Source organism: Diadema antillarum, unplaced genomic scaffold (assembly GCF_040938485.1).
Source record: "Diadema antillarum isolate AM-2024a unplaced genomic scaffold, OU_Dant_1.0 scf00000173, whole genome shotgun sequence".
Classification (NCBI taxonomy): domain Eukaryota; kingdom Metazoa; phylum Echinodermata; class Echinoidea; order Diadematoida; family Diadematidae; genus Diadema; species Diadema antillarum.
The window spans coordinates 5,092-27,812 of record NW_027271062.1 but is presented as its reverse complement, the minus strand read 5'-3'; the positions used below and the strand labels follow the sequence as shown (position 1 = coordinate 27,812).

Genomic DNA, 22,721 nt, shown 5'->3' with positions numbered 1-22,721 from the left:
CATGGCAACAGCTAAAGGGGAAATCCAGTCCAGATACAAGTTAGTCTGATAAGAAAGAGTAGAATTTAAGAGTTCATTGGTAAAATTTTGATCGAAATCGGATGTAAAATAAGGGAGTTATGACATTTTGAAGTTTCGCTAATTTTTGAGGAAACAGTTCTTGAATGGTTAATATGAATATGCAAATCGATGGCAACGTGGGCATGTCAATCCCTCACAACTTACTTAATTTAAAGTTTTTCATCCAAACGCAATTATTCCCGAGGCTCAAGTCCTGATATATCTAACTGATCACTTTCTGAAGTTATTCAACCAGTAATACCATAATGTTTCACATTTCATCAACATAAACATTGAATTTCATCATTTTTTTTTTGTACACGATCAATGGAAAATTATGAGGTTATGACGTGGTCAACTCACTCATTTGCATATAATATCCACTTTTAACTGCTTTGCAGAAATTAGCAAAACTTCAAAATTTTATAACTTCCTTATTTTTCATCCGATTTCATTCAAATTTTTACTGTTAAACTTGTAAGATTTTACTCTTTTTTATCAGACTATCTTATTTATTGGACTCGATTTCCCGTTTAAAGGATTTTAACTTATTATTCATCAGATATTGCCCAAGCTTTGACTGATGTTTTGATAACTTACATTCAGAGAATTGCCTTTGACTCTTGTAGCCAAAATGTTTGTGAAAGCTAACCCACGTCTTCCCTTGTATTATGCCATGTAAGTGTGCTGATGATTTGGTACATCACTGGGTAAATTCTATATAATGTTATGCGTTTATCTCATTCCATTCAAAAGTGGAAACAATCCACTTTACATTAATAATTACATGGGAATTAACATGCATGATGAGTAACATGTCTCATTTAAACACGTAGAAATTAGCATGTATGAATGTATAATGTGTAAACATGTCTCATATAAACACGTGGAAATTACCATGTATGATGTGTAAACATGTCTCATATAAACACTCAGCATGTATAAGGTGTAAACATGTCTCATATAAACACTGAGAAATTGCGATGTTTAATATGTAAACATGTCACATGTTTAGTGTATGCAATTTTGTGATCGATCTAAAAATCAGACATGTGTTCTGAGAATAAACACTCAAATGGCAAATAAACATGTCGCAGTGTTTTTAATCTGTCACAGCGAATAAACATGTCGCAGTGTTTACATCGTAAACAGTGCGTCATGTTTATTTTTTGGTTCAGTGTTTAGATCTTAAACATTGTGGGTGATTATGTGACTGTGCGGTGTTTAGTATTTAAACACTGTGAGTGATTATGGTGTAAACGTTTGGTGTTTAGGCTATAAACAGAGCAGGTGTTTAGTTTTTAAACATCAGAACCGTTTAAAACATAAACATGTGTGTGTGATAAACACCTAGGGTGTGCTGAAAATAAACACAGCATGTGTTTAGTTCCTAAACATGTTTAATATATAAACGCGTCGCAGTGTTTTTAAACTGTCACAGAAAAGTGTTTAGTTAGGTGTTTAGAAACTAAACAAATTTTTTACAGTGTACATGCTTATTTTTGCTAAAGGGCAAATCCAGACCAAAATTGTCATTATTTTATAAACGAGAGACGGTATACGCTGCAAGAAAATCGAACAAGCTCGATTCCCACTTTGCTATACTTTTCGCAGCTATTCGGTACTTTCGAATAGTGCACTCTTATGTGAACCGGTGTGTGGAAATCCTATCGTTCGATTCAAGCTACACTGTATTCGCGTGCCCTCGAAAAACGAGCCCGAATACCCGAATAGTATACTTCTATGTGAACGCAGCCTTATAGACATAAGAACCTTACGACACCACATACAACAGCACACGTTGCGCAAAACACCAGAAAAAGCTAAAGCTTTGCTTTTACCATTATACGTTCATAAGCACACAGCAGTCGGATGAGTAACGCATAAGAATGCCTGATAGGCAAAGACACTATCTTAATACACTTATACCTATATTTTTGTCAATTTTGACGGTCAATCTAATCAAAATAATTTCTGTCAACGAAATATGCACTGTATAGCAAGTTTGCACAAGTACATGTGTACCTGTACAATTAGATGGTTCGGCGAGCGTGCTGTGTTGTAACTCTGAAAAGCATCGTTCCCAATACTAGTAGGCCCTAAGTTGCGTCTTTCAATGTTCAATACATCTAATGAGTACAAATACTTGTGAAAGGGTGTGCATGGATTGGTTATTGCTATGTCAGGTAGTCATCGGGCAGTTTCTTGCGTTGTCAGGAACAGCCTTTGTTTAAACTGGTATGAATATGATACATAACATTTGGATGTATAGGCCTATTGGTAAACCGGCTCTTTAAATTCCTTATTTCGCACAATGTCTTATCGAAGGCTCGTCTGTTTGGCCACTTCTTTCTTTTTTTTTTCTTTTTGCATAATTAAACTGGGACGGACACTTCCACAAAATCTGAATAATGCAAAGCCAATTGAATAATTATCTATACTCTCTATACATCTTGGTTGTACTACATTGCCCATGATTTGTGTGTGTGCGTGTGTGTGAGTGTGTGTGTGTGTGTGTGTGTGTGTGTGTGTGTGAATTCTTGTTTCAGTCAGTTCTTGATTAATTCTGATCTCCCTATTGATGCTAAGAATTTACCTTTCCTCACTTTTGGAAACCTGTAAGCTTAAGCTTTTTGGGAATAGGTTCTCTTCATGTTTCTTTCTCTGCCCTTTTACATTGTACAATATCAGCGTATACTGACCATAAAAACCAGCTTATACAGCATATTTCTTTTTGACACGTTAAAAATTGTGTCTTTATGTGCATGTTGTCACCACAATGTACTGTTCATTCTTTAGAAATATGGAAATGAACTCAACCAAAAACTGAAACTGATCTGTCGGATGGAAAAGAGTGTAAGGAGGTATAACTACGGAATCAGCGGAATGGGAACATTATACGCATTTGTCCGATATCAACCTCATCTACAGAGCATGGCATTAATTCATCAATCTTATAACTATTATAGCTAAACACACCTCCGTCAATGAAAAAAAAAAAGCAAATCAGAAAAATAGCAAAAAACTGAAACATTCTAATGATTCCGTTTATAGAATAAAGGTGATAACCCTGCAGTTCAAATATGGAATTGTTCTTCAAATGTGAAATTCTTCCGTCGAGTTTTTTTTTCTTTTTTTAATTGCAACTGACTGACCAATTGCCTTACATCGACGTAGATGAGCACTGACTTGAACAGTGTTTTAGTATTAGCCATGATAAAAGAAATCATGGGCATTATTACATACTCGAGCAGGATTCGAACTAAGGACCTCGTACTCCGCACAGGCGTCTTATCCACTGGACCATCGAGCTTCCACCCCACAGCCAGTGCCGGCTGTAATATAGCGCGCCGCGGGTACTGCGTAATTATTGTCGAGTTTGTTTGTTTGTTTGTTTGTTTGTTTGTTTGTTTGTTTGTTTGTTGTTGTTGTTGTTTGTTTTTTTTTTGGGGGGGGGGGTACGTGCGTTAATTGCAGTTGATTGACAAATTACCCTACATCGAGGTAAATGATTATTATTGCATATCCTTCGCATATTCCATTGATTTGTGGGTAGCAAACGGGTGTAGATCAAAGAGACAACAGCCATGTTGATGTGCACTTTTTTTTTTTTAATGTAGAAAAGTACTGAGAAGAATGAGCTCGTGCTCTGGCAAAATAGTCCATTCCTCAGTAAATGTCATGTTTGTCTTTTTCCATCGGGCGGAGTAAAAATGTTTGTTCAGTAAAATTCAGCTATTAGCTTGATCCTATTTTAGACTATAGGAGCACCTTCCGACATAGAATTCTCAGGTGTGATTGATTATGACATGTTTACTCGCGTTCTACGACTCTTACAACCACCATCATAACTGCTATATTTGCGTCATGCTCAACTGATATACCGATGGCAATCATGAAAACGATTATATACAAGACTACTAAGCAAATGTAGGAACATAGAATAGTATCAACGGTAATCAACATTACCATGGAATATAACTTTTTGTACGTAATGACAGAGATGCAATCCTTTCAGTACCATTATTTCAAATGTCATTGACTTTGTAAATAGGCCGCCAGCAGTGTTGAGACGGTTGAGAGATACATGCTTTGGCACTCTTGTTTTTTTTTTTTTTTTTTTTTTTTTTTGGAAAGTAAGGTACAGTCGTGAGGAAATAATTTGTGATGCTGCATAATCGACACACGCAAAAACGACACTCAGCATCATCTTCAACAGGATACTAGAAGTTTGACAGAAACAGAAAGTGGTTGATTTCCAAGGCGTCGGTATCAATGCAAACCTATACAGTGAAATATGACATCCTTCCCTCTCAGACATTTTTATTCAGCAAATCATCCACATACACTTTTCCCCAAATAATATCAAAGACAGCAATTCAATTTGATATTAATATGTGCAACGCAACGAAAAATGATCAATGTCACAATAAACAAAAATAGTTCTCTATTTAGCGTACAATATGTTCGAATTTTGAAAATATTTTCACTCATTTTGGAGTGACCTCAGGGATCACTCGAAGATTTTGGAGTGATCCCTGAGGTCACTCTATAATGAGTGAAAATGAACATTTTCACTCAAAATCCACTCCAGTTTCACTCTAATTTCAATTTTTTCTGTTTTCTGTTATTCACTCCTTCAAGAGTGAACAATTTCACCCGATTTTTTTTTAGAGAGTACAACCACTATCCCCTTAACATTCACAATTACGAAATTATCAAAACATTGCGAATTAATGTAAAGGATACAGGATATCTATACCATATTCCTGTTGATTTTCGTTTAAAGAAAAATATGAACATGGGTGAATATTTTGTGTGCAAGTAATTTGGACATCTGTTGAAGCGATGATACTTCATAAGACCTCATCTTATTCGAATGTGTTGCTGTCATTAATATCACTGTTACTTTTGATTTACCTCAAAATTCAATAACTTCATATTTTATTGTTCGATTTTGATTCAATTGTTCTAGGATTTTATTTGTTTGATTTTGCTCCTTTTATAGTCAAGTGAAATATTGAGTGGAATTGCATTCTTTAAAAAAAAAATCAAATAATGATGAAGCGCTCTATATAGTCCATGGGCCAGGCCAGATATTGGTACCATCTGAGGTGGCAAAACCTTTTTGGTGTCATTTTGTTTGTCGGGCATAGATATGCTTATCAAGCTATGATAGCATTTCCAAATGAGTAGCTTACAACGGCGTAGCCAGGATTTCATCTTAGGGGGGGCGGTTAGTCTGCGAGGGAGCGAAGCGACCGAGCCCGAGCGAGCGGAGCGAGCGAGGGGGGGGAGGGTGTGGGAGGGGGGTGTCCCCCCTCCCACGGTAAGAACTTTTTGCATTTGGATGTTGTAAATGGTGCAATTTGATGCATGTTTTTGCGCGTTTTATCGACGTGAAACAGTCCCACTTGTTTATGGTAGCAGTTTATTTTGATGTAGATTATCATTGAACAATTTGCCTATAAAATGATATAATTTAGATACACTTCTTGTATTAATTCTTTTCACTGAATATCATGAACGCGACTGAGCCCGGGCGAGCGGAGCGAGCGAGGGGGTAGGGGAGGGTGTGGGAGGGGGGTGTCCCCCCTCCCACAGTAAGAACTTTTTGCATTTTGATGTTGCAAATGGTGCAATTTGATGCATGTTTTTGCGCGTTTTATCGACATGAAACAGTCCCACTTGTTTATGGTAGCAGTTTATTTTGATGTCGATTATTATTGAACAATTTGCCTATAAAATGGTATAATTTAGATACACTTCTTGTATCAATTCTTTTTACTGAATATTATGAACGCGACTGAACCCGAGCGAGCGGAGCGAGCGTGTGGGTATAGGGGAGGGCGTGGGAGGGGGGTGTCCCCCCTCCCACGGTAAGAACTTTTTGCATTCTGATGTTGCAAATGGTGCAATTTGATGCATGTTTTTGCGCGTTTTATCGACGTGAAACAGTCCCATTTGTTTAAGGTAACAGTATATTTGAGTGTAGATTATTATTGAACAATTTGCCTATATAAAATGATATAATTTAGATACACTTCTTGTATTAATTCTTTTCACTGAATATCATGAACGCGACTGAGCCCGAGCGAGCGGAGCGAGCGAGGGGGGAGGGGAGGGTGTGGGAGGGGGGGTGTCCCCCTCCCACGGTAAGAACTTTTTGCATTTTGATTTTGCAAATGGTGCAATTTGATGCATGTTTTTGCGCGTTTTATTGACGTGAAACAGTCCCATTTGTTTAAGGTAACAGTATATTTGAGTGTAGATTATTATTGAACAATTTGCCTATATAAAATGATATAATTTAGATACACTTCTTGTATTAATTCTTTTCACTGAATATCATGAACGCGACTGAACCCAAGCGAGTGGAGCGAGCGAGGGGGAGGGGAGGGTGTGGGAGGGGGGTGTCCCCCTCCCACCGTATAAGAACTTTTTTGCATTTTGATGTTGCAAATGGTGCAATTTGATGCATGTTTTTGCGCGTTTTATCGACGTGAAACAGTCCCATTTGTTTAAGGTAGCAGTATATTTTAGTGTAGATTATTATTGACCAATTTGCCTATAAAATGGTATAATTCCAATACACTTCTTGTATTAATTCTGTTCACTGAATATCATGAACGCGACTGAACCCGAGCGAGCGGAGCGAGCGAGGGGGGAGGGGAGGGTGTGGGAGGGGGGTGTCCCCCCTCCCACGGTAAGAACTTTTTGCATTTTGATTTTGCAAATGGTGCAATTTGATGCATGTTTTTGCGCGTTTTATTGACGTGAAACAGTCCCACTTGTTGAAGGTAGCAGTAGAAGTATATTTTAGTGTAGATTATGATTGACCAATTTGCCTATAAAATGGTATAATTCCAATACACTTCTTGTATAAATTCTTTTCACTGAATATCATGAACGCGACTTAACCCGAGCGAGTGGAGCGAACGAGGGGGTAGGGGAGGGTGTGGGAGGGGGGTGTCCCCCCTCCCACGGTAAGAACTTTTTGCATTTTGATGTTGCAAATGGTGCAATTTGATGCATGTTTTTGCGTGTTTTAACGAGTTGAAACAGTCCCACTTGTTTAATAAGGTTGCAGTATATTTTAGTGTAGATTATTATTGAACAATTTGCCTATAAAATGGTATAATTTAAATACACTAGTCTTCTTGTATATTCTTACACTGAATATCATGAACGCTGTCTGTTCAGCAATCAAACAGAAAAAGCATGCACACGAGGGTGTAGATAGGGGCATATCCCCTCCCACACGAAGGTGATTTTGCGTTTTCAGACCTGAAATTCAGCGATCTGGTGCAAATTTTTGGTGCAATACTTTTTCATCGAAGTGTTAAAATCACGGAATTTAGCTCTTATTCCGAATGTGCACCATCTGTGCGTATGTATAAAGTCTAGTGAGGTAGAGCTTAGGGGAAGGGGGATTCCCCCTCCCGCTCGCGGAGCTTTTGCGTTTTTAGAATTGAAATAAAGCGATCTGGGTATAGCCACAGTCTACTTCTTTGCATGGCGGGGGGGGGGGGGCGAGCAGGGAGAAGGCGTGGGCGAGTATTATCTCCACCCTTCCCTTCCGATGGAGCTTTTATCTTTTTAAGGTTCAAATTGAGATATCTCGCAAACGCATATTTGATGGAAGCAACATTTGGGAAATCACACACACACACACACACACACACACACAAACTGATGGGGGGTGGGCTGAGGGAGGAAAGGGTCGATTAAAAGGGAAATTCCCCTTATACATGAGGGAACCTTCAGTTTTCGGAATATAAGTCTTCTGCACCCAGAATTATTCAGAATTTTTTGTAAATCTAAAAAGTGTACTTAGCTAGGGAAAGAGGCACAGAGGGGGAGGGTTTGGGAGGGGGATACCCCCTCCCAAGCACGAGAGATTTTGCATATTTTGAATTGAAATTCAACGATCTGGTGCACACTTTGAGTGAAATATTTAAAAAAAATATCTTATTTGATGAAAGGTTGCAAAGGAGATCCGCTTCATGTGCATGCATACAGTATACACGCATTTTTTTTTCCGCCTCCCAAATCCCCGGTCCAAATCTTAGGGGGGGCGACCGCCCCCATCGCCCCCCCTGGCTACGCCAGTGGTAGCTTAGTCATAGTAAATGAATTTTTAACCAATTTGGTCTCGTTGTTATATTCCTATACTTCTGAATTGAAACTAACCGCTTTACAAAGAAGAGCACTGTCTTCTGTATGTTCCATAGAGCTGTAAAATGCAGCTCTATGGTATGTTCACAGGTGTTCTGTTGTAAACGCGGTGCGCTTAGTCTTTATTCAAGGCAGCGAAGGGAATATCCAAAGGTTATGATGTCCACAGCGCTTAGTCTTTATTCTAGACGGCGAAGGGAATATCCAAAGCGTATGATACAGTGTATGTCCTTTTATCTAAAAACAACAACAACAACAAAAGCAATTTCTCGTGAATTTTACCGTATCTTTCAATTATTTATCATTTTCCGGCGAAAACGCTACGGTGAAAACGCTGATACCACGCCAATGTCGCTTTATTTCCCTCCAACAATATAAGATAATGCAAAAACAATGTACCGGTACACTACAATACATTATAATGAATGATATTGTAAATGAACAGAGTGATTTTTGTTTAAAACTGATGTATTTGTTGCTAGGGTGGTATAAACACAGTATAGATAATCCCTTTTATGAGGAACTTTAGATATGATAACGGTACATTGGTCTAGATAAAGACTAAGCGCACCGGGTGACAGCTGTGGACGTCATAACCCTTTGGATATTCCCTTCGCTGCCTTGAATAAAGACTAAGCGCACCGCGTTTACAACAGAGCACCTGTGGACATACAGAAGGCAGTGCTCTTCTTTGTATAGCGGTTTAGTTTCTATTCAGAAGTAAAGGGATATAAAAACGAGACCAAATTGGTTAAAAATTCATTTACTATGACTAAGCTACTCATTTGGAAATGCTATCATAGCTTGATAAGCATATCTATGCCCGACAAACAAACTGACACCAAAAAGGTTGTGCCACCTCAGATGGTACCAACAATCCATTTTTCTGGTCTTGGCCCATGGATTAATACGTGTGAGCAGGAAGGCTATATCCTGATACATGAAAAAAAAATCATCAACATTACATTTGCTGCTTCTTTGCTTACACGTATACCAAAAAAGAAAAGAAAAGAAGAAGAGATTATTAAAACATTTATACAGATGCTATTTTTAGTCACCTGTTTTCGTTCATAGCAAATCCTCTCTAACTTTAGGTAAGAGAGACAAATGATAAAACCAAAAAATAACCTTCCATCTCGTCCTTTAAACATATCCTGCCAGCAGCTATTCTCATGTGAGTCTGTGGGTCCGTCACGTCGAGGTCATTAGTGTGTATCTGTTTTTTGTTGCTGCTATTCAAACTCGATATTGGCATGAGATACGCCACTCCCACAATTTAAATATTGAAATCGAGGATCCTGCCAGATATACTGGGCCTATATTTTCATGGAATTACAAAGAAAATTATTTCTGTTCCCGTGGTTGCCCGTACATGTGATAATCATTCTCTATGACATTAAATTAAGCACCTTTACTTTTACACACCATGTAGACCGTGTCTATAATTCTGTTTGGTTTTTTTTTTTTCTCATTTGCTAAATATGTTATGTTTAGTGCTGTAAACGTCCACAAGGGCGAGCCCTCGCAAAGACACGGTTATGCATTTCCCAAAGGGACATGCCAAGTGCCATACATTCGCTTTTTAATATTGCTTTTGTTTATAAGCAGTGTGCGTGTGTGTGTGTGTGTGTGTGTGTATGTGTGTGTATGCCTTGTACGTTCGTGTATTGCTAATGTTGTTGTTGGGTGTGGGTGGGTGTGTGTATGTGTCTTTGTGTGTGCGCGTATGTGTGTGTGTAAAAAAAACAAAACAAAACTGCATATTGACTTCCTGTGATAAGCAATCCCTGCAGCTAACAGTGAACTACGCTAAAGGCAGGTATACTGAATATTTCTGCGGAACGTCTATTCACGTTAGTCCAACCAGCGAGGTACTTATCTCACCTCCCTGGTCTAACTAAATAGTGGTCATGACTTAATGCAAACTGATTTTGATAAATCACGCGTGCAGATACATTGTACAGAAAGAATACAGGCACAGTTGCACAAATAGGTTGTACGTTTGTCTCACTTCACAACTTTGAATAGGACAAGCCAAGCTGAGAGTTAAGTTTCGCGCTTGAACGGAATGGATAGAGGGCACTTGTTCCGTGTACTGACGCTAAATACATGTATGAAAATCAAGAGGAATTTGTCTCGACAACAGCTTCGAAGCCAGCATTTGTGTGACAGCGATAGTACGCAGCATCATCTTTACAATCACGTGATAAGATGTATAAATCGGGAATTTCTTCTTTATTTCCGTCTTTTACGCAGCATGCTTGGATATTCTTTTAATGTGTATGTGTGTGTGTGTGTGTGCGCGCGCGCGCGCGCGCGTGCGTGCGTGTGTGTGTGAAAACCATTACAATGTTTGTATAACGCACATCCAAAGAGACTATGGGCTAATTATGAATTGAGTACATTTCATGTGGAATATTTTAATGTAAAATATCTTGGTAATTGGCATTGGAGAAACCTTATTCATCGGAGCATCGGCTTTAGAGTGATCAGCATCACTGTCCACGTTTCCTTCATTCCTGTTTATTTTGTAACAAAAAAAAAAGTTGAAAGGAACCGCACTTAAAAGAAAAAGCAGTCATACCCGTGTACATGAGAAACACTTATTGATTGTTTTCGACTCGATAGCTCTGAAACATGAATTGATAGAGAATTCAGTGGTCTTGCATAATGGTATCACATTCGTATCAAGGCAACCATATTGGAATTACTTCACATATAAACAAGCTCTGCCAACTGTTCTTTTACTTGTAAACGGTCATCAAAGGAAGGTAGGCCTATATATCATAGAGAAGGAGAAGAAACTAGAATGTCCCCTTTATCCAAGTTATGCGCTCCATGTTTTGACAAAAGGCAGAATTTCTAAGTATGCATAATTCCTAAATAACAAACCCAGCGAGCAGGAGTTCGCTGTCCCTGTCAAAATTTTGGTAACAATTTTGTGTGCACAGAAAACAAAAACGAGTAAAAGATTTACGTCTTTAAGTGTTAAACGCCTCCGGAAACACGCATTTGCCAGTTATTACTCAATCCGAAAGATCTAAAATTTAAGTGCTCACTAAGTGCACAAAAAATGTGCTCAAGATGGTTATAAAATAATGTTAATTTTTTGTGAGATTCTAATATTCCTTTTTTCAGTCCTGAGGTAGGGCCTATTTGTAACGAAGAGATTGAATGAAGAAAAATGGGAATGAATTCTTCCGTGCCACATTATATAAATTACCAAGTTCCATACAGGATTTCAGTATTTTCTCTCAAATACGGCGTACAATTATCAACAATCAAGAACATCTTCTTTGGTCTCCACATCCAAGCTCCATAAAAGAGCGGCTTGGAGCATGAAACACCAAAGCCAGACAAATATTAAAGGGGAAGGCTAGTAACTGATCAGTGGGAATCAGTGGAAATGCTGGGGGATGATTGTTCCAATCCTTATGGGATTCATTCAAGAGTTCATTATATATCTATTGTTGTGTGAAAATGATTTGCTTCATAATGGTCTCATATTCAAGTAATGTGCAGTTTAATGCTTCCAGGTTAGCGTCCCTGGTCAGTGACGGAGCATTAATCTGCACATTACTTGAATATGAGACCGTTCTGAAGCAAATCATTTTCACACAACAATAGATATACAATGAACTCTTGAATGAATCCCATAAGGATTGGAACAATCATCCCCCAGCATTTCCACTGATTCCCTCTGATCAGTTACTAGCCTTCCCCTTTAAGCAGTCAATTGTCATGCTATAGAACTTAGACATAAATTTGCACAAATTACGAAGAGATTCTACTAATTCTCTTAACACCTCCCTGGTCATCATTAGGAAACATTGTCATACACTATAATATAGAATGTAGTTGAAATCATGGATTCTGAGTTGGCCGGTCGCCAAGGAAACAATGATCTCATCAGTGGCCCGAAACAGTTCATAATATTTAGTTTTAAATTGTTTCCATCTTGCAGCGCAGATAATCAGTGAACCGCGGTGGTCTATATGGGGCCGGCGGATATCAATCATCAATAAAACGAATATTTACAGAATATACAATATTTGATTAATTGTTTATAAATCTCTTCACATTTTTCATTATGTCACCTATGTGGTCAACGTCATACAAAACAATATAACTCATTGCAACTGATTGACAAATTGCCCTACATCGACGTAAATAAGCACTGAATTAATCAGTGTTTTAGTAGTAGCCATGATAAAAAATCATGGGCGTACATACTCGAGCAGGATTCGAACCCACGACCTCCTGATCACCGGACAGGCGTCATCTCCACTAGACCACCGAGCTTTCGCCCGACAGCAAGTGTTGGTTCTAATCCTTATAGCATGCAGCGGGTACTGCTTTTTGTTATTCAAATTTATGAAGTTCTTCCGTCGTGATGTTTTCATTGCAACTGATTGACAAATTGCCCTACATCGACGTAAATAAGCACTGAATTAATCAGTGTTTTAGTAGTAGCCATGATAAAAAAATCATGGGCGTACATACTCGAGCAGGATTCGAACCCACGACCTCCTGATCACCGGACAGGCGTCATCTCCACTAGACCACCGAGCTTTCGCCCGACAGCAAGTGTTGGTTCTAATCCTTATAGCATGCAGCGGGTACTGCTTTTTGTTATTCAAATTTATGAAGTTCTTCCGTCGTGATGTTTTCATTGCAACTGATTGACAAATTGCCAAAACAAAAAGCAGTACCCGCTGCATGCTATAAGGATTAGAACCAACACTTGCTGTCGGGCGAAAGCTCGGTGGTCTAGTGGAGATGACGCCTGTCCGGTGATCAGGAGGTCGTGGGTTCGAATCCTGCTCGAGTATGTACGCCCATGATTTTTTATCATGGCTACTACTAAAACACTGATTAATTCAGTGCTTATTTACGTCGATGTAGGGCAATTTGTCAATCAGTTGCAATGAAAACATCACGACGGAAGAACTTCATAAATTTGAATAACAAAAAGCAGTACCCGCTGCATGCTATAAGGATTAGAACCAACACTTGCTGTCGGGCGAAAGCTCGGTGGTCTAGTGGAGATGACGCCTGTCCGGTGATCAGGAGGTCGTGGGTTCGAATCCTGCTCGAGTATGTACGCCCATGATTTTTTATCATGGCTACTACTAAAACACTGATTAATTCAGTGCTTATTTACGTCGATGTAGGGCAATTTGTCAATCAGTTGCAATGAAAACATCACGACGGAAGAACTTCATAAATTTGAATAATATAACTCATTGTTGATGTGTTTCCCCTGAGTTAAATGTTTATTGAATACACAAAGCGAAATTGTACAAATTATGCTACCATAATCGTGATAAAAACAAAAAACAAATTCATTTCGTGCAATTTCAAAATCCCAATGTTCATTGACTGAAGTTTTATACCAAGAAGAAAAAAGACCCCCCCCCCCCTCTATCCCATGTGCGACTCTCCAAACCTAACCTCGCCTCCCACACGTCTGGTGGACTCAGAGTACTATACTTCTGTAGGTCTACAGAAGATAGAGTTTATGTCTTTTGAGAGAAAATGACGAAAAAAAAAAACGTTTTTCACTTTTTTCTTTCACCGATAAATCATCTGTTATTTTCTTCATTTATTTTCTTCACTTTACACAGGCTATCGATGAAAAACCATCGATGGATAGCATGGAATATAAGTACAGTGCACTATTACCATGAATGTCGTCAAAGTATACATGATGGACAGCAAGTTACTAGTAGTTTACATTATTTTTGTTTTAACTATCGAGAATATCGTATAGCAGTGCTCGTATGTCTGGGGACATGACGCCATATTTACCAAAGACTGAACAGGATTTCATTTATGAAGGATATATCAAATAGATAATTATGTTTTAACCCCCCCCCCCCCTCTCTCTCTAACTCCATCTCTCTCTCTCTCCCTATCTATCTCTCCTCCCCTCTTTCCCTCCATTCTCTTTCATTCTCCTTTTTCTCCCACTCTCTCAAAGGTTACTTCCAGTTTTACAACATTGTAATTATCTTCTAAATAATTTAAATGAAAGAGGCTATCACAGTGCAATCGGCCAACTTGCTTATATTGCTTTACCATCTGCAGCCTTAGAGGAGCGCATAATTATCGTGCAATCTATGTACACAACAGTATATTGTCTCAAAGATGGTGCGCCGGCAAATTAGCGGTGAAACTCTATTGTAGGTATAGCAGAAACACGTACAGTGTATAATAAAGTTCACAGCCGCCGTTACAAACATGTCGCTTTTCTCATTCACCACAAACACTGTGGAAGGCTGCTCTAGTATGTAGGTGTATTGACACAATACCATATCCATTTAATGCGCAGAATATGAGAACATTTATTCCCATGGCGACGGCCGACATCAACATCCGTGAAGGGTATTGGGAAGAGAAAGTCTGCGTACTATCTTACCATAATAAGGTGTCAACCTGTTTGCAAATATCTCGGAAAAGAAGATTGTGGCTTGTTCCAATGACGTCAGTACATTGTATAAGTCGTCGACATATCCTATAGGTACTCCTCCACAGCTTATTGTATGCAGTACTGATTGATTGCAATTACAGCTTGACATTATAAAAGGACAGACTTTTCATTCGATTTTGCAAATACGAAAGAAACTTTTAAAAATGTAAACACGGACTTCGCCGGTATTATTATTTGCACATTTACTAGAGAAAGCAAGCGATTTATGTTCAGTTATACAGTGAAATGTACATAAGGTATACAGATAAGCAGCACAAACAAACATGTTCAAAGTCACAGAGACATATACAAGTAGTACAGCTGTAGTATACATATACATACACACATACATACACACATACAGACACACACACATTTTACATTTACGTACTGACACACATTCACATTATCAATGTTGATTCTCTATATAAAAGCGGGAATTTGCGGGATTTAAAACTGCCTGCGAGTGTTTTGGGGACTGAAGATGGTAACACTACATGCATGTGCAGACTATCGACACACGGAGAGCACCAACGCTATTACACTACGTGCTGACAATATTCAGGCTTCATCTTTTTTTTTTCATTATTGCGAATATTACCTAAGACACTGAGGGTTATACTCTCAGGGTTTTCTTTCATATAAAGGGTCTAGAAAACCTATAAAAGCATTGCCGACAGTTTCCCCGAGATGTATAGTAACACGTATGTATATAATGCATGCATTGATGTACATGTCCTCATGTGGTCTTGTTTCAAAGAACATCAGCACTTTGCCAGTCGCAATGCGATTACATGACAAAGAAAAACAAAGACAGATCAGCCAATACGTTGGAAGCACAATACAGCGCTCTCGGACAGCCCGTACGTCCACATGAAGGCAAGCATTCTTTAAAGGGGTGGTACAGTTTTGGCTGAGATGGGGCTTCAGGTTTCCCACTCTTTCGTGAGATAATGAGAAATCTTATATAAAATATGAAAGAGCATACAATTCTTAGAGGAATTCTAATTTTATTTGATGAAAATTGGCTTTCAAATGGCCGAGATATCGGAAAACAAAGAGACGATGGGAACCAACCTTTTATTAGGACCACTTTGTTTAGCTTTGTTTTTGCATATCTCAGCCTTTCAAAACCGATTTCATCAGATAAACTTTGAATTCCTCTTAGAATTGTATGCTGTTTGATATTTCATAGGTGGTTCTAATCATCTTGCAAAAAAAGGTAAAATCTGAATCTCCATCTCAACCAAAACTCTCTATCATCATTCTCTTTAAGCCCCAGTCACACAGTAGCTTACGTTCAGTTACAATAATACGTCCACCGCGGATATACAGACGCGGTGAATGCAGCACAACAGACGCAGGTATCGGCAGGGTCGCAAGTAGACGTAACTGTCCGTAACTGATCGCTGTAAAACTCAAAATTTCGGCGAAATTCCTGCGAAATTTTGAAATTTTCAAAATTTCGCAGGGAGTCGCCACGTATGCAGACTTACGCATGTGATCGTTACTAAATGTAACTATCCGCAGCTTGCCTGGATGCAGACCATCTGGGAAAATTTTTACCTCCTGTCCAAAGTAAGATATTAATGTTTGTAACGCAACGCCGGACGCAGAGCTCTGTGTCTGGGGCATTACGACCTTTGCGCCAGTGATTGACAGATACGTGCATGGAGAGCAGCAATTCCTAGATAGCGGTTCCAATCGCCCATGCTATGAATGAGATGCTCCAGAGATATACCCCTCTCTCCACGCGATAGATGGAGAGTCACATCACCATAGCAACAGAATACACATATGTACTCTCTAAAAAAAATCGAGTGAAAATTTTCACTCTAAAAAGAGTGAATACAAAAAAGAGTGAATTTCGAGTGAAATTGGAGTGAATTTTGAGTGAAAATGCTCATTTTCACTCATTTGGGAGTGACGTCAGGGATCACTCCAAAATCTTCGAGTGATCCCTGACGTCACTCCAAAATGAGTGAAAATGAGCATTTTCACTCAAAATTCACTCCAATTTCACTCGAAATTCACTCTTTTTTGTATTCACTCTTTTTAAAGTGAAAATTTTCACTCGATTTTTTTTAGAGAGTAAATAGATGTAGATATCATAAGAACAAGACCTGGCTTTGAGCAATAAGAGGGTATAAGGTCCGTCTCAATAGAACGCACAATTCACCTACGTTGTGCATAATCACTTACCTGTCGCTTTATGATAATAATAATAATAATAGTAATAATAATAACAATAATAATAACAACAATAATAATGATAATAATAATAATAACGATAATAATAATAATAGTAATAATAATAATGTTAATAACAATAATAATAAAGTCTTATCTACCCAGGGTAAACATGTAAACATGTCTCATCCATTTTTTTTTTTGAATATTTTGTTGTTTGATTAACTGAGCACAGAATCGACACCGATACAGACATCAATCTATCTTCGTCTCGATCAGGCGATATCATAAGATAAGATGGACGTTTCTCCCTCCCTTTGGTCTTTTCATTGATACAGTACGATCGGTATAGGATACATTTGCTCCACTTCATGACGTCACAATCTTAAGCGGGGGAAAAAGTTGGCATATACAGTGTATCATTTTTTCAGACGGATACTGGTTAAGTATAGGTCATCCAATAATATTAAAGAGAGACTGTATTTTTTTCCACCTTTGTTTACGTATACAATTGTACCTTGAATGGTACATTAACTCATCCCTGTTACCTATTCATCATTCCCCCCCGCGCTGTAACCGGGTGTTTTGTGAAGAAAGCGGGGATCGAGCACAAACTTTAAGTGTTATAATGACACCCTTGGTTTGATATCATTCCGGATTTTTTTTTCCATATCTCCTTGCTGTTTATGTTGTTTTATTTATTAACACACAGGATATACTTAGCATCATGCCCGTTATGTTTCTCAGTCAATAACATGGCTGCAGTTACAGGACTAATCAACGATGATGCTGACTTGCCTGTCTCTATGATCGACTAAACACCCACCGCAGGCTGTACACGACAAACATATTGATATTTTCATGTGCCCTTGACAGTGCCCTTGCAGTGAACCTTCATGCAATATACCTATACTGCGCTTACATGTTCTTCGCAAAGTATTCATAGATATATTCATAAATGACCCCTCCCCAAATCCATAAACAGGAGCACATAGTACTCACTATATACATTTTGCATAACCATCAATTCTGTCTTCTCGTCCGTCCCACCCCAAGCCCAACTACTCCTTGTTTAAGACTCACCCAAACACAGTATACTACTGAGCAGTACGATAGCAAGGTGTCCCTCGTGAATATACTATATCCGCTGAGGGTAGTATACTGTATAATTCAAAGAACTAGAACCGTGGATGCCTGCACGGTTATTATTTTTTGTTCTTTTCCATAGTCAACCCTCCAGCGATTTTGTCACACCAAAGAAGAGAATTCAGTTGAGTGAATCAATTCGAATGGTGGCGAGAATGTACATGTACCCATTGACAGTAATCGTGAAGGACACACAGCGCAACACAATACAGACTGACAAAGATCAGTATAATGGTTTGTGAATTAAAGGTGGCGGCCATATTTACTGGTTTCTGCAACAGCTCAACCACAGGAATATGAGTGTTTAAATATTTTGGAAATATCAGATCATTCAGTGACAATTTGTATTTCTTAAGAGGTGAAATACTGGCTTATTCAATAATATACTGCTGTATCAGCTGTGAGAAAACACAGGGAAGTATAAGTTGTGAAATGTGCTAAAAATTGTTTTGCAAATAAATCTTTTTGGAATAAACTTTTTTTTAGCGATCATTAACGCAGCAAGATACCTTCTGTATTCCTTGAATTCATTCAGTGTCCGATGGTACTGGATTTTTTTTTTTTGGCACAAACTATAATTAAACTTTTGAAACTATTGTATAGTACTTATAGCGGATAACAACGTTAATAAAATAATGATAATAATCTATAGAGCTTGTAAAATAGGAGACTCTAAGAGTGCTAAAACTTTCCGGAATATACATAAGATATAGGTTTTTGAGGATTTTACGAATTAATTTATGTCTGTCTCAGCCCTATTGTCTGGCAACCTCTTCAACAAAAATCGATGCTGCAACAGCCAAAGAACGATCTATCTGTAACAAACCAAGATTATCGAGGATCACTCCTCTTCTGAGAGAACTACACTGGCTTTCTATCACTGTCTATCTGCAATGGTATTCGTCAACGAATATCTTTTAATGGGACGATACACTTTTGGTTTAGATGGGGTTGCAGGTTTCCAGTTTGTGTGTGTGTGTGTTTGTGAGATAATGCAAAATATCTCATGAAATATGAAATATTGATTATGTAGTTCTTAGAGAAATTCAGTTTATTTGACGAAAATTGGTTTTGAAATGGCTGAAATATGCTATATCTAAAGCAAAATGATCCTAATAAAAGGCGGGACCTATTTTTTATTACGATGCTTTGTTTTACTTTGTTTTTGTACATCATATCCCAGCCATTACAAAACCGATTTTTATCAAATAAACTTTGAATTCCTCTAATAGAATTGTATGCTTTTTTAACATTTCCTACAGTATTTTCTCAGTATCTATCAAAATGTTAAAAGCTGAATCCTCACCTCAACCAATATTATACCATCCTTTAAAATCTTGCTGATTGTATACAAAGCACTCATTCGTCAAGCTCCAAGTTACATTTCTAAACTACGTAGGCCCTACTTAAACACTCATAATCTGAGCGGTTCTAAAGACACTTTGATTTTACAAATCCCAACATGCAAAACAAAAATAACGTTGGGAGACCGAGCATTTGTCTGCGCAGCCCCCAAACTGTGGAATTCAGGAAATCACCAATTGTAGCAGTCTTTAAATCAAGACTCAAGACACTTTTTTATCTATTTAACTGTGCATAATTGTCAAGCATATTAGAAGCTTTTGCAGCACATAAGAATAATAATCAAATATATGTACATATGTTTTGCACTTCATAAATTGATATTGCTATTATTATTATTATCATTATTATTATCATTATTACTATTATCATTATTATTACTATTATTATAAAGCGAATGCACTGCTGCAAATCGATTCTGCTAGTTGACGTGTGGACTACAAAATGTCTCACACGCGACCCTAAATTATAAATACGCCCGGTGCATCCCTGTAACAAACACCATTATTTACTTTCGCAAAACCTAGTACTGTATTCAGTGATACGAATAATGGTCGGTTGTAGCAATGCCATATTCTCTGCAAGCACACACTGTTCCTACGTGCATGTAGAAAATGCTCACCATACGAATTATGCCAAAGCTTTAAAAAGAATGAGATCCCACAGAAAACATCGTCAAATGATGATAATACATAATAATGACAATTTAAAGTAATGACAGATAGTCGGAAAGAAAACAATGACATATTCAGATTTTGACAAAACTTATCTACCATTCTATTCGTGCATCACTGAATAAACAGGAAAATGAAATATTTGCTTGTTGCTTTTGTTGTTGCCCAAGTGTTACTGAGTATCATTTCATCATGTACAGGAAACATCACACTGTTGTACGGTACCATGCAACTTACAAGGGCATCTCCCTTTACACGATGCTCGAGGAATCCTTGAGGTGTAAATAATGTGTTTATACTTTGTGATTACTCGCGACGTGACCTCTCCTCGTACTGCGTGAATTTCAGTACAAGTACTAGCTTAATGCTGCATGTCTTCAACGGAAATCGCATGACAACTGACAACGCCATACAGCATTAAACATTCATATAGCCTATTCGGGGAATTTAACACGAAAACAGGATCTCTTCTGATGTAAACTATGTGATGTGCGTCATCGTCAGTACCAGTCGAGTGCTGCATCCTTTACCAGTTATATAGGACTGACACTACGTAAAGTAATTAAAATGCACGCCTTCTGTGTATGCGTTGTGTGTGTATGTGTTGTATAATACATGTGTGTGTGTTGTGTGTGCATGCCATTATACCCGTTATTTTTATTTGAGCATGATGTACCAGCATCTCTTCACCTCCCCGTCCACAGGAGTTCATTATTATGATATATTGCTTTGTTTTGTTTTTGTTTCATTAAAAAAAAAAGAAGCTTTCTCGTTTTACGCAGGGCTGGAGAGCTATGATAATGATCTTACCAAAGTGAAATGATCGATGATCACCCGCCCAATTCTACCAGGAAAGAAGGAAAAATAAATCGGCCATTGCGATGGATTATACAGCTGTAGCATGATGAGATCAATCCTGTATTTTGTTTGTTTATTTGTTTTTCTCGTCGAGTGATGACGACAACGATGTAGATTATCAACATTTTATCCGGTTACACGTGTACATTATAAAAGTTTCCATTATCATTGTCGCTGTTCACATAATACAATGGGGTTCCTATTACTACCATCACAACCCCGGTATTTGCTACACTAATTTGTTGCTATAGGTATATACTTGCAGTGTTCTCGCCTTCATCAGCTTATCGCTGATTTTATGAGCTTAATAATAATTATCAAGACTATACTGTCATTTATAATACTAATACTCGTCATTGGTGTAACTATAGCCTGTATATGAGACATATAGAACCACAGTAGCGCAATAAAATAATGTGAACAGACGACATTCATTTCCATTATTGTATGTCACTACCAACTTTGCTTACGTTAGCAACAGGGGCGACACAAAAAGAATGAAGGTGATTTTAAAGCATTTCAAACAGGGTGTGGGTAGGAGAGGTATTGCATGCAATACATATGGGTTGTCAGTCGTAATCTATGTATACATACCGGTGCATTCGTCGTTGTTGCAGGGCTTGTTGATGTCAACATTGTGGCGTTAGCAGAGGCCGGAGAGACAGTGGTCGGAGAGACAGTAGTCGAAGGGTTGTCGCTCGACTGCCAGAAGAAGCTGTAATAAATCGCCAGGATCACGGCTACTAATGACACAGAGAGTACGTATGCAAACACGGTTGCTAGTCGCACCCATTTCTTGTTCGTTTTGAGGTTATTAGTGCCATTCCCACCTCCATTTCGTCTGTTGTCTAATCCGTTATTACCTGTTTGCATGTTGATAGTTGATCTCTACAATCCTAACATTCAGCTGAACTTCAAAACAGCACAGCAGCTGCATTAAGCGCTTGCGGCTTCTCCGAGAAATTTGGAAATCCCTGCACACCAAAGGCCAAGTAAGCACAAGCTCGCCTAGACTGCGTTTGATACCGTGTGTGGTGCTCTTGAAATCGCGTTCCGCTTCCAGAGAATTGAGAGGATGTCAATATCTTTAACACGATCACTGTATTTGCTTCACACACAGCGTTAAAATCCAACAAGGCAGATTTGCAATACCCGCAGAAAAAAAGAGGAGCGGGTATGATGTATTCGAAATGGCAGCGGCTTCCTTTAGCTGTGTTTACAACAGTGGTTCGCACAACGTGTAAGCCTTTTGAAGGGACACTCGCAGTGAGAGATTAGCGAGATGTATACAGCCACAGCTCCAGTTGGTGGTGTGTGAACGCTCTATTGCGCTTGGCAGAGACGTTGTGGCACTCAGGTAACTCACGTTCAACACGCCACAGTGCTAGTGGCGTCGCTTTTCGAACGCTCACTCCACGTCTTCTCCAGATTTTTAACTTGTTGAGCGCAGATGGTTGGCTGTGCACACTACGAAACTGCTGCATGTCGTTTAACCATGAAACCAAACATGACACGTCATATTCTAAGTACATCTCATCTATATATAGGATGAGGCGTGTTGTGATCAAATGGAAAGAGTAGATGAATTGCAAACGCGATGTCATTCGAGATGGTGCTCTTTCATACCAAATTAATGATGGAGCGTCGCGCTAAAGCAAAAAAAAAAAAAAATCTCGAGATGATTTTAGTTATCCTATTTTCTTACTTAGCGTATTGCAACATCCAGATTAGCACAATCAGCACAGTACCAAGGAATAATATGCGTTGACCACAACACGTAA

The 22,721-nt window shown here is 38.5% G+C and overlaps 1 long non-coding RNA gene across 1 annotated transcript in view; it reads right to left on the bottom strand.

Annotated features, from left to right (window-relative positions):
* The window catches only part of LOC139722855 (uncharacterized), a 35,648-nt gene extending 13,245 nt beyond the window's left edge, over positions 1–22,403 (bottom strand). The window contains exon 1 of the long non-coding RNA XR_011710309.1: positions 21,535–22,403. This is a non-coding gene — a long non-coding RNA (uncharacterized lncRNA). The remainder of the gene's footprint in view (positions 1–21,534) is intronic.
* Positions 22,404–22,721: the final 318 nt, after the last annotated feature.